This window comes from Polistes dominula, unplaced genomic scaffold, assembly GCF_049000335.1.
Source record: "Polistes dominula isolate Pdom_NZ unplaced genomic scaffold, Pdom_raw_medaka contig_16, whole genome shotgun sequence".
NCBI classification, from domain to species: domain Eukaryota; kingdom Metazoa; phylum Arthropoda; class Insecta; order Hymenoptera; family Vespidae; genus Polistes; species Polistes dominula.
Window position 1 is genome coordinate 3,664,024 of NW_028301040.1, and position 14,213 is coordinate 3,678,236.

Below are 14,213 nucleotides of genomic sequence, written 5' to 3' on the forward strand. Positions count from 1 at the left end.
ATATTTTAGGTATATTTTTGTACATTAATATTTCTTGACATACCATATGAATCTTGACATTCCCTAATTTTAATCTTTCAAGATATATATAAATTTATATTAGTAATCACACATATCACTGGTCAGATTTGTGTCATGGTTTCTGTCTTAATTAGAAATAAAAAATAATTAAAAATTAAAGCACGAAATAATTTGAAATTATTTGGATAAAATTAGATAAATATGAAGATGATAAATTATATTTTATTTTTATATTCAAATACGAAAGATATTATATTTTATCTAGCCCTGATGTTACATACATATATGTGTACAATGTTCGTATGTAAGTATAAGAGACTTAACACATGATATTTCAACCTGGTTTGTTTGTAGGTATGTGTAAGAGATTTAATATATGATAGTTCAACCTGGTTTGTTTGTATGTGTAGATCAAAGCATATCTTAGCAGCTGTTCTCTTCTATCCAAGTTTATTATAATCATGTCACGTGCATATATTTATATATATATATATATATATATTTTATATATTTTATATATGTTCATATCCGTTAGAATGTTAGAAACCTTTTTAAAGGATTAGATACGGACACCAGGTATCCGAGATGTTATATGAGTAATTTTAGAAGATCATATCCGGTTGATCATCGTTCATCAAGATCATGTTATAGTGAATAATAGATTATACTATGATTTACTAGGATTATTTTCATTTAATTAGAATTAAGATTTATTGATTTTTATTTTGTTATATACAAATTTTATTTATTAGTTGAAAAAAAATGTATGAGGGGTAGGAGGAAGATAAAAAAAAAATCAGAAAAAATATTGTAATTTATTGTAATATTTTTTATTTGTCTTTTTCGTTGAGTTTTTATTATTGAAACGATCGTCAAATGAGATAACACGAAACAGTTATGCTAGTCTGGTGTCCTTCGAATGCACAGTGTAAAATCGTGACGATTTGATAAGACTGTTCGAATAAAAAGAAAGGAAAAAGAGAAGAGTAAGAAAAAATGGTAGAAAAAATAAAAATAAAATCGATGGAAACACACATGCACACAAGTATAAAATCATCCTGATCGATTATGAAGCAGTTTGCGTTGTTTGACGTGAATTCGAAAAGAAGAATTGACATTGACATAGCGCGCGTAACCGAACAGAATATATGTTATATTATTTATACGAATTATCAATGAATTATCATATTTTAATGACGCCATACCAGATGATATTCAGCCTTGAAATACGATCGAATAACGCGTGAAAGAATCGAACATTTTTTTTATTTTTGATTCTTTTTATTTCTTGTTTCTTTTTTGTACAGAGATGAGTGATGTAAATAAATCAATCTAGATAGAGTTCAAATTGTTTATGAATATCACATTACGATTGATTTGAAGAATTTTTTATTGATAAATAATAAGTTTAATTTAATTTATTATAATTATTTCATACTTATTTATTATACATGTATGATTAAGTATACAAATGAAGAAGTGGATTTAATGTTTTGACTATTCGAAATTTTATTGTAGATATTTTAAATAATTTTTACTATAGAATGATAAACAATCTGAAGCAAAAAAAAATATTACAAAATAATCTTATCAATAAATAAAAAAATACAAAATATTGTATACTCTCACCAACATGATAACAATTCGCGTGAATCTTATTAAAGTCATTCAGACGGCGCATGCAGTGCATTTAAATATTCCATCGTTCCAAATTCCAATCGTAGACGTTTCAACAAAAAAAAAAAAATACAAAAAAAGAATATTTGATACTCGGTACCAACCTAATAACAACTCACGTGAATCTTATTAAAGTATACAAACATATATAATCTATTTGAATATTCCACGGTTACAAATTCAAATTGTAGACGTTTCCAAAAAAAAAATTCATAAAAAAAAAAAATACAAAATATTTGATACTCGGTACCAACATAATAACAACTCGCATGTATCTTATTAAAGTATCCCAATACCGATTCAGTGCATTTAAATGTTCTACCGTACGGAAGGAAAAAAAGAGGCTCGTTATCAGAGTTCGATTCGAGTCGGCCGTGACTGCATTCGTTCGTTTCTTCTTTCCTTCGTGTGTACAGTGTAGACAAGTATTGTATATATATATAGAGAGAGAGAGAGAAAGAAAGAGAAAGAGAATAAACTAACGAGCCGGTGGCTGGGTGCTGCTCTCCCAAGGTACTCGCAACACAAGGGCTCCACCACCGTTGATGCTAGTAGGCCGTTCGTTGCTTCGCTTCGGCTGTCTCCCACGGCAGGGCCGCACGTAGGCCGCATTCCACTCGCAGGCCCTTTCCACTGGGTCCCACCTCCGGGTGATCGAACCTCGACCTGCTACTTTTACTCTCCCCTCTACCCTTCTTTTCAACTTCATACCTTCTTCTATCTTTCTTTATCTTTCTTTCTAACCTTTTGCAATTTTGTTAACTTTGTCATTTTGTTTTTTTTTTTTTGAAAACTTTCACTTTCTTTATCACTATATTGATAATATAATAATAATAATAGGTTGAATCAAAAGTTTTCGTGTATTTTTAAATTAATATTTTTAAAGTAAATTTTACAAAAATTGTACAGTTTTGTATTTTGTAGTGTACAGCGTTCAAAAATTGTTTCTCAACACAATAAACCCACGAACTTATTATTCATTATTAATAATTATATTTATTAGAAGAATTAATTATTTTTACCATATTAATAAATCATTTGTTTTTGTTTATTTTTACAGAAACTAAACCTATCGGTTCAGGAAGAGATAGAGGAAGAAATAAGATTTATCGTCTATAATCAATAAGACACGTACGCACATTCCTGCGAAGAGAAAAAAAAACCCATGGAGGATAAATAAAGTGAGTATGAAAGAGGGAAGGAAGTTATGGACGTTGTAAGTGTCTCTTATGTGTGTTCGATTAAATGAAAGAAGAAACAACATACGTTAGAGTGGAATAATCTACGCGTGCGGGCTACGATAACAACAGAGGTAATGAATTTAGTAATAGGGGTTGTAATGCGTAACAGTAAAAGTATCAAAACAGAAGGAAAAATAGGGGTGAGTTAGGTTTGGGGGATAGAAGGTAAAGTAAAAGGGATAGATAAATGTTTTTAATAGTAGGTGGTGTATGTTAGTAGCTAGCAAGCAGCTTGTCGAATCGAACATGTTGCTTGATTCTGTCCCACCGTGTCGTTGGTAACAGTTAACAGTACCAGCATGTTAAAAAAAATAAGTTAAAAATAAAATAAAAAGAACAAATGAGAAGAGTGAGGGAGAAGGAAAGAGAGATAAGAAAAGAAAAAAAAAAAGAAATGTAGTGGAGGATCGGCATCGAAGAAGGTTGAAGTAGAAGGAAAAGAAGACTAAGAAGTAGAAGAAGTAGAAGTAGTAGTAGAAGAAGAGTAGTAGTAGTAGTAGTAGTAGTGAGGAGCGGTGAAGGAAGTGACGAGGAAGAAGTAAAAGAAAAGAGCCAAGAGAAGGATGAGGATGATGAGGAGGGAAAGGAAGGGGTGGTAAAGGGGGAGGGGGGGGGTAAGAGGTTGGTCAGGAGGTGAGGAGGCAAGAGCAAACCCGGAGACTGGACTTGTACCTGCATTCCATTCCCACTGGCCGTGCAGGTCCTTCTATAGGTACCTCTCCCCCTCCCCTTCATCCTCATCCTCATCCTTATCCTTTTTCTTCTTCTTCTTTTTCTTCTTCTTCTTCTTTTCCTTCTTCTTATTTTCATCCTTTAACTTCCTTTTTTTCTTTATCCTCGTACTTCAACGATCACACGAAATTTTCCTTTTCTCAAATGCCCTTTTCCCACTTTTCACCTTTCATTTTCCGTTGTTCACCTTCATTCTTGATTTTCCTCTTTCTCATTCCTTATTTTTTTTTTTTTCTTTTCTTTGCTTTTTTCCTTTGTCTACCAACTCTCCCCCCTCTTCTCTTCACTCCCACCCACCGATACTCTCGGTCTCGTCGTTCACTTCATCCTTTAGGTCGATCCAGCAACTAACCACCCACCCAGCCTCCCTCCTTCTTCTCCTCCTCCTCCTCCTCTACCACCACCCGTAACCCCGTTTATTTCACCCTTTATCCTTTCACTTCCTACCGAGTTCGGGTTCACCAAACCCGATTTGTAATCCAGGATATATTCACTACTTCTTGAATTTATCGATCTTCCGAAAAGTGATTTATGTGAATATTCTATGAAATAATAGGGGTATTCGGTTTCGTATACCTGAAAAAAACATTTTTTGATATCTATTTCGAATTATTATAGTTATTGTTAGTCAATGTATACATTCAACTTCTTAAATCTTCGATCTGTCATAAATTATTACCCAATAATTTATGTGAATTTTATGAAATATTGATTTGATATACTTCTATCTTTTTTTCTTTTACTATTACTATTTCTATTTCTTCCTTTAGCTAACAGTTAACATGTATTTTCATTGTATGGACTATTCGAGATACTATTTGGAATGTTTCTCAAGTTTACGAAGTAAACTTTACTCGAGAAAGTCCTCCCATCCCTTCTACCTTTCACCACATTCCTATCTTCTCTTTCAAACATTCCTATAACCTGTACTAATACTTAATCGCTAAAATTCACCATAAAATATCCATAAACGAGAATCTTCTCTCCCCCCTAACTAACCGCCCTATCTTATTCTTCTCCACCTATCATCCCCCTCCCTTTAAAAATCTTTCATTGATTTTATTTAATTTTCCTCTTTTTTCTTTTTTTTTTTTTTTCTTTATATTTCTTATCTGACCAAATGAAATTATCGAGGGAATAAAATTTCATCGTAGGTTGTTCACGGGAGAGTTAAAAGGGAAAAAAGGGAAGTAAAAAAAAGAGAAAAATTATGGTGGTGGTGATGGTTGTAATGGTACGAAGAGAAGAAGCAGAAGAAAAAGACAGAAGGGAGTTGGTTACACAGAGAAAGATAGAGAGAAAGAGGAAGGGAGAGAGAGAGAGTGAGAGAGAGTGAGAGAGAGAGAGAGAGAGAAAAGAAACATAATCATAGATTCCTGCTCGTTTGGAGAGACACGACGAAACGAGTTTCGCGTGTTTCATGGTATTCGCAGTTTAAGAAGCACGTCGCGTACATTTGACTTCCCCCTACTGGAAACTTCGTTCCTTTCTTCCCTTCTTCACTCCCCTCTCTCCCCCTCTCCCCCTTTCCTCACGATTCCTCGTCCCCATTCTTCTCGTTCACTCTGTCCCAAATTTTTCTTTCTTTTTCATCGTCACCACATTTTCATCGTCATCACATTTTTATCGTCAACGTCACAACCATCACAACTACTACTACTATTCGTTTTTTTGGTCATCTTCTTTCTACTTTTTCTTTGTTGTTTTTTTTTTTTTTCAATTTTCTTTTCTTTCTCTCTCTCTTTCTCTCTCTCTCTCTCTCTTTTTCTCTACCTTTTTCTTTTATCTTTTTTCTTATCCTGCGGCATCCAAACCGGATCGGATTTGGGAACGCAAAGAAGACGACCCAGAATGTGGTCTAAGTTGTCCGAGAATCTGGATCCACAAGGGTCAAGGGCAGGATTTCTGTTTTTTTCTTTTCATTTTTTATTTTTTTTCTCTGTCAGATTACTAAAAAAAAGTTTCATTTTTCTTTATGAACTTTACTGTAAAAAGGAAGGGGGCTAGTTGTATCAATCTTTTATTTCTTTTTTTTTCTATTTTGTAAATTGATTTTATTTTTTATATTTTTCTTATTTCTTTTTAATTGTATGATAGCTTATTTTGAAAATTTCATAATAGATAATAATTTTAGAAATGAAAAAATACTTTTTTTTATATTATAAAAACAATTATTTATTTATACTTTTGTTATAATTAGATTAATAGATCTTAATTGATTTTATCTTTCATTTAGCAATCATTAAAAATACAAATTAAAAATAGAAATAAAAAGAAAATATATTCGTTCGATAGATAATCTCAATCATGATAATCAAAAGTGCGCTCTTTAATTATGAACGCGCTTATTCGTTTTTTCATTTTTAACTGGGTGCTTGTTCTCTTCTTTCGAGACGGGTATTTATCGTGAGTATTTTTCTCAGGAATAAAAGGGAGGAGGATGGATGAAAAGAGGAAGATGATGATGAAGAAGAAATGCCGCGTGTTCTCGATTAAGATGCATCCTCATGCAAAATAGATAGAAAGAGATACAATACTACGTGTGTTTACTTTCCACTTTTTTCTTCTTCGTCTTCTTCTTCTTCTACTTCTTCTTCTTCTTTCTCTTCATCTTCATCTTCATTTTCATCTTCATCTTCATCTTCATCCTCATCCTCTTTTTCATTTTCGTCTTCACCCTGCTTTCATCTTTAACACTTCAACTTCAACTTCTTCTTTTGCATCTTCATCTGCATCTTTATCTTCATCTTCATCCTCATCCTCTTTTTCATTTTCGTCTTCACCCTGCTTTCATCTTTAACACTTCAACTTCAACTTCTTCTTTTGCATCTTCATCTGCATCTTTATCTTCATCTTCATCCTCATCCTCTTTTTCATTTTCGTTTTCACCCTGCTTTCATCTTCAACACTTTCAACTTCAACTTCTACTGCATCTCCATCTGCATCTACATCTTCATCCATTTTTTTCATTTTCATCTACACCTTGCTTTCATCTTCACCACTTCAACTTCTTTTTCTTCTTCTTCCTCCTTTCCAACTTCATCTTTATCTTCATCCGTTTTTTTTTCATTTTCATCGTCACCCTGCTTTCATTTTCAACTCTTTAACTTCAACTTCTTCTTCTTCTTCTTCTTCTTCTTCTTCTTCTTCTTCTTCTGTATTTGTCAGGAATTTTCATTAAAAATTTCTAAAAGTATTCATTAGATAAAAATTACATTATAAAAACTTAGATTCATAAATCGTATAAAAAAAAAAGAAGAAGAAAAAAAAACATTTTCCATTCATCTTTCCGTTCGTCCTTCCTGTTCCTTTTTTTTCCTGGTTCTCTCTCATATCGTCATAATCATCATGACTCAAACTACAAATATGTTAACGTCGGATTCTCGTAATCATTGCTGCCAGTCGAGACACAACAGCAAATAATGTAAAAATAGAGAGCTGTGTTCAAACGAGGGTAGAAAATGAGAGAATGAAAGAGAAAGAGAGAAAGAGAGAGAGAGAGACCCACAGACACAACACATAAAGACACAGTAAGAGACAGAGAAAAAAGAAATAAACAACAAGAAGAATAAGAATAAATATAAAAAGAATGAAATGATAAAAAGAAAAAAAAAAGTAAAAGAAGATGGAAGAAAAAGACGAGAAACGTGTATCATCAGCATCCCGTGGACGAATATAAACTCGACGAGTTATTCCGGAGCTACGATCTTCTTAATTAGAACAATTAATCCCTCCGAGAATAGAGAGATGACGCGAGACGACAAATGTTTAAAATGATACACGCCATGTAAGAGAGATCGTGTTGGATTATTAGATCGAAATTTATAAGGGAAATTTTAAGAAATTCTTTTTCTATTTTTTTTTTCTTTTTTTTTTTCAAATTATACCAAACCAAACAAATAATTTATCCAATATAAGTATTTGAAAATAAGTTTAAAATCATATATTTTATTTTAATAATAATAATAATAATAATAATAATAATAAAAATAAAAATATTATTAAATAAAATATAATAAATAAAATATAAAATAAATAATATAAAATAAATATTTAAAATATTAAATAAAATATAAAAATATTATATTATTATAATATTATTATATATTATATTAATATATAATAATAATAATAATAATATTATTATTATTATTAACGTAATAAACGTAAATTTAATAAATATTATTTCAATCAAAAATTAATAATTATAACAAATAATTCCAAATTATTTGCATATAATAATACAGTTTGACCTACATAAAAGATTGTCTTTATGTTAAGCTAGAAATTATTATTCAACCCCTAGTATAATTTCAAATTATTATAATCTTGATATAAATATGATTAACATATTAAAATAATATTCTTAACATTCGTTCGAATAATGATAAATTTAAATTAATATTTAAATATAATCCAAAATTTAATATTAATTTAATAAAAACAAATAACGATTAGCTTAAATTATTATTTTTTTTTTTTTTAAAGTATAACGAAATAGAGAAAATTGTTCTTACGCGTGACAAAATTATGTCAGTTGGTTCATTTGAAATTAAAATAAAAAGTAAAAAAATTGGAACAAGTTAGACGTGTTTCGTTTTATAAGACGCAATATACGTTTATCCTTGAGAAGACAGGGTTGAAAGGAAACGGAAATCCTAGAGAGGGATAGGCACCTATGCATAGAATAGGTCGCTCTAAATTTAACCCTTCACTTAGAGATGTATATTAGTTCCTATACTAAGACGTACGGTTTTCCTGTCTTACTTGTCCTACCTTCTCACTTATCTTTTACCAATACCTACCACCCTTTTTCTCATTCTCACATACTAACATACTTACAACACACATATACTTTCAACCCTTATACTTAACACCATTCTATCGATTTATATTCTCAAATTCTATTCTTATCCAATTAAGAAACATTCAATTAATATTCATATTATGTGATATACTATTAATTTTTGTTCCCCACTTGAACTTCAGAATTTTCCGAATTAATATCTCATATGTTGTAAAAGTATGTGTGTGTGTGTGTGTGTTTATGGTAAAAGAATTTCACCATAAATCACAAAGTAAAAGAAATCAGGTCTGAACTAGTAGGAAAGATCATCTTTGGGATACTTTCATTTTCAAACTTTTTTTTTTCTATAGAAATTTTGGTTCCTTCTTTTTTTATTCTTTCACAACGATATTATAGTTGTAAAAGAAGAAGAAGAAGAAGAAGAAGGAGGAGGAGGAGGAGTAAGATGAAAAGGTATGGGAGAAGAAAGATGATGGAATGTTCGTGCGGTCACACGTATTAACTCATACAACAAGATCATAGCATAGATATCAGTAGAGGAAATTTGTTCGAGTAAGTGTGCCCCTTCGATTTACGCATTTATACACATGTGTGTACATATATAATATACGGTACATGTAAAGACCGTTCACGCACGAGATTCTCCGGAGGGGTCTGTCACGCGTACAAATAGCTGACCTCGCTTCGTCGCTTCTATCAATGGCTGCTTCGCTGGTGTTCCTTTTCTTATTCATTTTTTTTTTTTACTTTGTAATTTTCTTCTTACTTTTACGCCTCCTCCTTCTTCTTCTTCTTCTTCGTATCCTCCTACTAACTACATCCTGTTGTAAAAGATCGTCACCGTTACACCTTTACTAATCTTCCTTTACCGTACACATTTCTTTTGCAAAAAAAAAAAAAAAAAGATTAAAAATCTAATATTTTTTCTATTGATTTTATAAAAACTTAGGATATTTTATTATAAAAAAAAAGAACAAAATTTAGGAGCTTTTTTTCATTGAAATCTCATCATTCTTCAATTAATTTCAATTTTATTATTTCTATTGTACTATCATTTTTTTTCTCCGATGCAATTTTATGACTCGTAGAATGAAAACGTGTTTGTTCAATAAACTTGACGAAGTTTTACGTAACAACTCCTTAATACTTTGTTTTTCTGTTTTCATCCTAGGAGGCAGGAAACTGTTGTGAAACAATTTATTCTTCAGTCAAATAAATTTACCGACCGATGTGGGTAAAAAAGGAAACTGTTTTATCGTTCTTGGTAACGCAGTTAACTTCTGTATTGATTGTAGAAAATAGGAGGCGACTGTCAGTAAATAATCATATATAAGATTCGGTCGGTAAATTACCAACGAAGTTGTCGATAAAGTAGGAATCGTAAAAATAATTTAACATATTTGAAAAATAACTCTTCGTATAAATTACATTTATCAGTTAATTAATGTAGAATGCATACGTCAGAAGCATTTGCATTTCCTTTAATAAGATAAATACTATTTCAAACGTTAGTCTCATGATTCAATATCGATTAACATTTACGATCTTTTGAGTAAAGTTTAAAATCTCATCGATTTGCCGGCATTAATTAGATAAAAGAAAAGTGTTGAGGGGGAAAGAGATGGTTCAGTTCTTGGAAGGATTCGATATGAGATATCTCTCGTTGATGCATTTGCTCGTAATAAGTCTTTCGACATCATTTTGATGCAGGATAAAACACAGTGAACATCGTTCAAGTTTTATTCAATTCTATTTCCGTAGGACTCGATTCGATTAATGTCATTTGATCTAATCGAAAAAAAAAAACAAAAAACAAAATATTCTTCGTCATTTACATCGAGGTTTTAATCATTCTTTAAAAGAAGACCGAAGCAACTTTTTTTCATCGTCATCTTTTTCTTCTTCTTCTTCATCGTCATCTTTTTCTTCTTTTTCTTCTTCTTCATCTTCTTCTTTTAAAGTCTTTTACTTTACGTTCGGAGAATCGCTGTGGGGTCGTAAGGTCAAGCGGTATCTTTATCAGGGCTACGCATAACTGCCATTGGTGTTATCAAGCCGGTCCGATAACGCACGTGCAAAATAATATATGTGTCGACTGACCCTAGCACGTTTCAGTAACTAACTTTAACGGTGTAACCCGCGAAAAAAATTGTTTCATACAAATTTGCATATCGTTATAAAATATTACGAGTAGAAAAGTAGAGTATTTTTCATATTAATGATTAATCCCTTTAAATAATTTTACTGTTAAGTCCAAATTCTATACTATGTATCCCAATCTATATTTAAATAATTATTTATACAAATAATACGGGAGGAACAAAAATTTTTTTTGTGTAATAAATTACGAGTGTCTCACTTCGATGGTTAATTAATAACATCAATGATTTAACTTTGAATAATTTGTTGTTTATATTAAAATTATTTTGAAGTTGATCGAATATTTATTTAATAAATTTAAATATTGTTCTGTCATGATAAAAAATAATATTTTAATAAGTTTTTTTATATAAATCGGATATAATGTAAATGATTGAAAAGATACAAGAAAAATTGGAGATTCTCTTCGAGATGGTGGTGGGGGTGACGATGAAGATGACGATGCTCGATCGAAACGTCATCATCGTGGTCGTCGTCCTCTCTCTCTCTCTCTCTTACGTTGGTCTTCATCGTCAGATTTTACATTAGAGAAGAAGAGGAGATCGGCATCGAGAATGTCGAGAAGGGGAAAAAAGTTTGAAACACGAGACGTGTTCTGAAGGAGCGGCGGTTAGCAGAAGCGTTCATATCCCGCAGGATTTACCCTCTCGAGATTGACGCTCTCTTTCGGTGGCTCTCTGGATCTCCTCTCCTCTCCTCTCCTCTCTTTTGAGAGTTAAGAAAGAGTAAGAGGGAAATAATAATAAAAAGAAAAAGAAGATCAGCGAAGCTCGTGATTAGAAAAGTAGACGTTGGGTTACCCTTTGCGAGTTTTACCCAGTGTCAGCTTGTAAAAAAACTTACGAGGATGGTAGCGCGTGAAATTACATGAAAGACTTTACTCGCCGACATATTTCTTTTTCTTCCCAAAGTGAATTATAACAAAAAAAAAAAATGTAATATAGATCTAAGTAATTTAGAGAGTTATTTTTGCAAATTTTTATTTAAAACAAAAATATTAGAGGTTAGGTTAAACATCAGATTATCACGAATATAAAAATCATTTGTAAGATATTTAGTTAAAATTAATATCAATTATTAATAAAAATTATAATTAATAACGAAGTAAACAATATTAAATCTACTTTACTTAAATAGTTATTTAATTATTAAATTAATTTCCAAAGAAATCAAATTAAATTAAATACAATGATAAAATATTAAACTTAACATATATATATATATATATATATATATATATATACATATATAAATTTAATAATTATAGAAAGGAATGACTCTTTAAATGCAAAGTAAAAATATTAAGTCTACTTTACTTAATAATTATTTTATTATTGAATTAATTTTGAAAGATATAAAATTAAATTAAATACAATGGTAAAATATTAAACCTAACATATATGTATATATGTATATTTAATAATTACAGAAAGGAATAATTTTAAATGCAAAGTAAAAATATTAAATTTACTTTACCCCCAATGTTTATTTAATTATGAAATTAATTTAGAAAGAAACAAAATACAATTTAAATACAAAATTTAAAAAATACCCAATCTTCTACCCTATGTCAATTTAATTAAAAATATATATAATAATTACCAAAAAAGAATTTAAATGCAAAGTAAAAATATTAAGTTTACTTTACTTAATAATAATTTAATTATTCAATTAATTTTAAAATAAACAAAATTAAATTAATTCCAAATAAAAAAAAATAAAACATTAAATTCGTAGATCATATCAAATATAATCAAAATATAATCAAAATACTTTACCTAATAATTATTTAATAATTAAATTAATTTTAAAAGAAACAAAATTAAATTACAAAACAAAACAAAACATTAAATCCCTAGATCATTCATTGGAACTAATATCTCTCGATATTAATTTTATATAAATAATACAAATATTAACTAACAAATAATAATAATAAATAATATAAATGATGATTGATATTATTAGCATTCGTGTTTATTAGTCGCGTGGATATCTTTCTTACAGATACAGTTTTGAAATTGTTTTGTAATACATCCCGCTGATACGATGAAAACCTCCCAAGTAGATCTATCGATCGTGGATCGAGGATCGTGGATCGTTTAAATATCACTGATCATCGTTCCAAGCATTCCTTGCGTTCTGTTACGCCTCTTCGTATGGTGTCCGGTCTGTCGGACGATAATACGCGCCCCGTCACCTTGACGAGACCCGGAATAAAAAAATAAGAGAAGAAGAAGAGTTTAAAGAAAAAAATTAAAAAAGGAAAAACAACGAGAGAAGATAAAAAAAAAATATATTCTTATGAAGAAACACGTCAAACGTCCGACTTTTTCAATGATGTTCAACAGAGTTGGTACGTGTGTTTAAAATGTGAATTTAAATATAAAAAAAAAAAAAATAAAATAACAAATGAACAAATTGAAAAATTTTGAAGTTCATGTTTAATATTAATTTTGTTATGTTCAGCAATTGGACAAAAAAGATAATCAAAAGAACTGAACAATTTTAATTTATACTTTTTGTAATTTTGTAATTTTGTTTTTATTTTTCTTTTCGCACATTTTTCTTGAAATTTAGTAAAAAAGAAATTGAGAATGTGTGACAGTGTGTGAGAGAATTCTTGAAATTAGAAATTTCGACGTCTGGCACACGTCTCCTTGTTATTTTAGGATCTTCACAGAAATTCTAGGTCCGATACATGTGACAAAACCAGAATAAAAATAAGAATATATGAAAATGAAGGAAAAAAAAATATAAATTGTTAAACTGTCGACACAATACAATTAAAAACGATGAGTTAAATAACAAATGGTGAGTACAAATTATATTTCAATACTATTCTTTAGATTGTTAATAAATAAAGATGTATTAATTCTCATGTGAATTGAGTTATTTTTAATAAAATTAAACAGGAATTGATTTAAATGATACAAATCATTATACCTCATCAATTAGGTATACATATGGTATATATAATGGAGGATACATTCCAATGGATAAAAAATGGTTTGTAATCATAATAATAATAATAATTAAACAATCTGTGTGATGAAAAACTCGTCAAATTATTGTGTCCGCTGTTATGAAAACGAAACTGGTTTTCACAATGATTTGACAGATAAATTTAATTCTGAGATCATTGTGAAAGCTGATTTTGTTCAGAAGTGGATGAAGAAAATTTAGGATTGATCAAATCTACAAACAACATATCTAACAACGTTTACATCTAAATTAAGTGAGTATTCATTTTTATTTTCTAATTAACAGAATTTTTATATTCACCAAATAAAATGAAATTCTGATTTCGTAATTTTTGTACACATACTACATTATTAATTAATATAAATTAACTAAACTTCTAAAATAATTAATAAAAAGAACGTTTCTTTAAATCAAGATTGCAGTAAATATTAAATTTGTTAATAAAACAATTTAGAATGTATTTTGAACGATTGGTAAAAGATTCTAATTGAAACAAGGAAGATTGAATTTTTATTTCTAATATTATATCAAATATCAATCAAAATTAATAATATTTATTATTTAATATTACTTTAGAATTTATTTTTGAC

At 29.6% G+C, this 14,213-nt stretch overlaps 1 long non-coding RNA gene across 10 annotated transcripts in view; it reads left to right on the forward strand.

Moving 5' to 3' along the window:
- The window catches only part of LOC107064880 (uncharacterized), a 43,777-nt gene extending 30,042 nt beyond the window's left edge, over window positions 1-13,735 (forward strand). For 6 of the 10 annotated variants that reach the window (XR_016177390.1, XR_016177384.1, XR_001475540.2 and 3 more), the window contains 2 exons: window positions 2,759-2,879; window positions 12,646-13,735. This is a non-coding gene — a long non-coding RNA (uncharacterized LOC107064880). Of the gene's footprint in view, window positions 1-2,758; window positions 3,011-12,645 lie in introns of all 10 variants that reach the window. The other 4 variants (XR_016177385.1, XR_016177386.1, XR_016177383.1 and 1 more) reach the window with 4 other exon arrangements.
- Window positions 13,736-14,213: the final 478 nt, after the last annotated feature.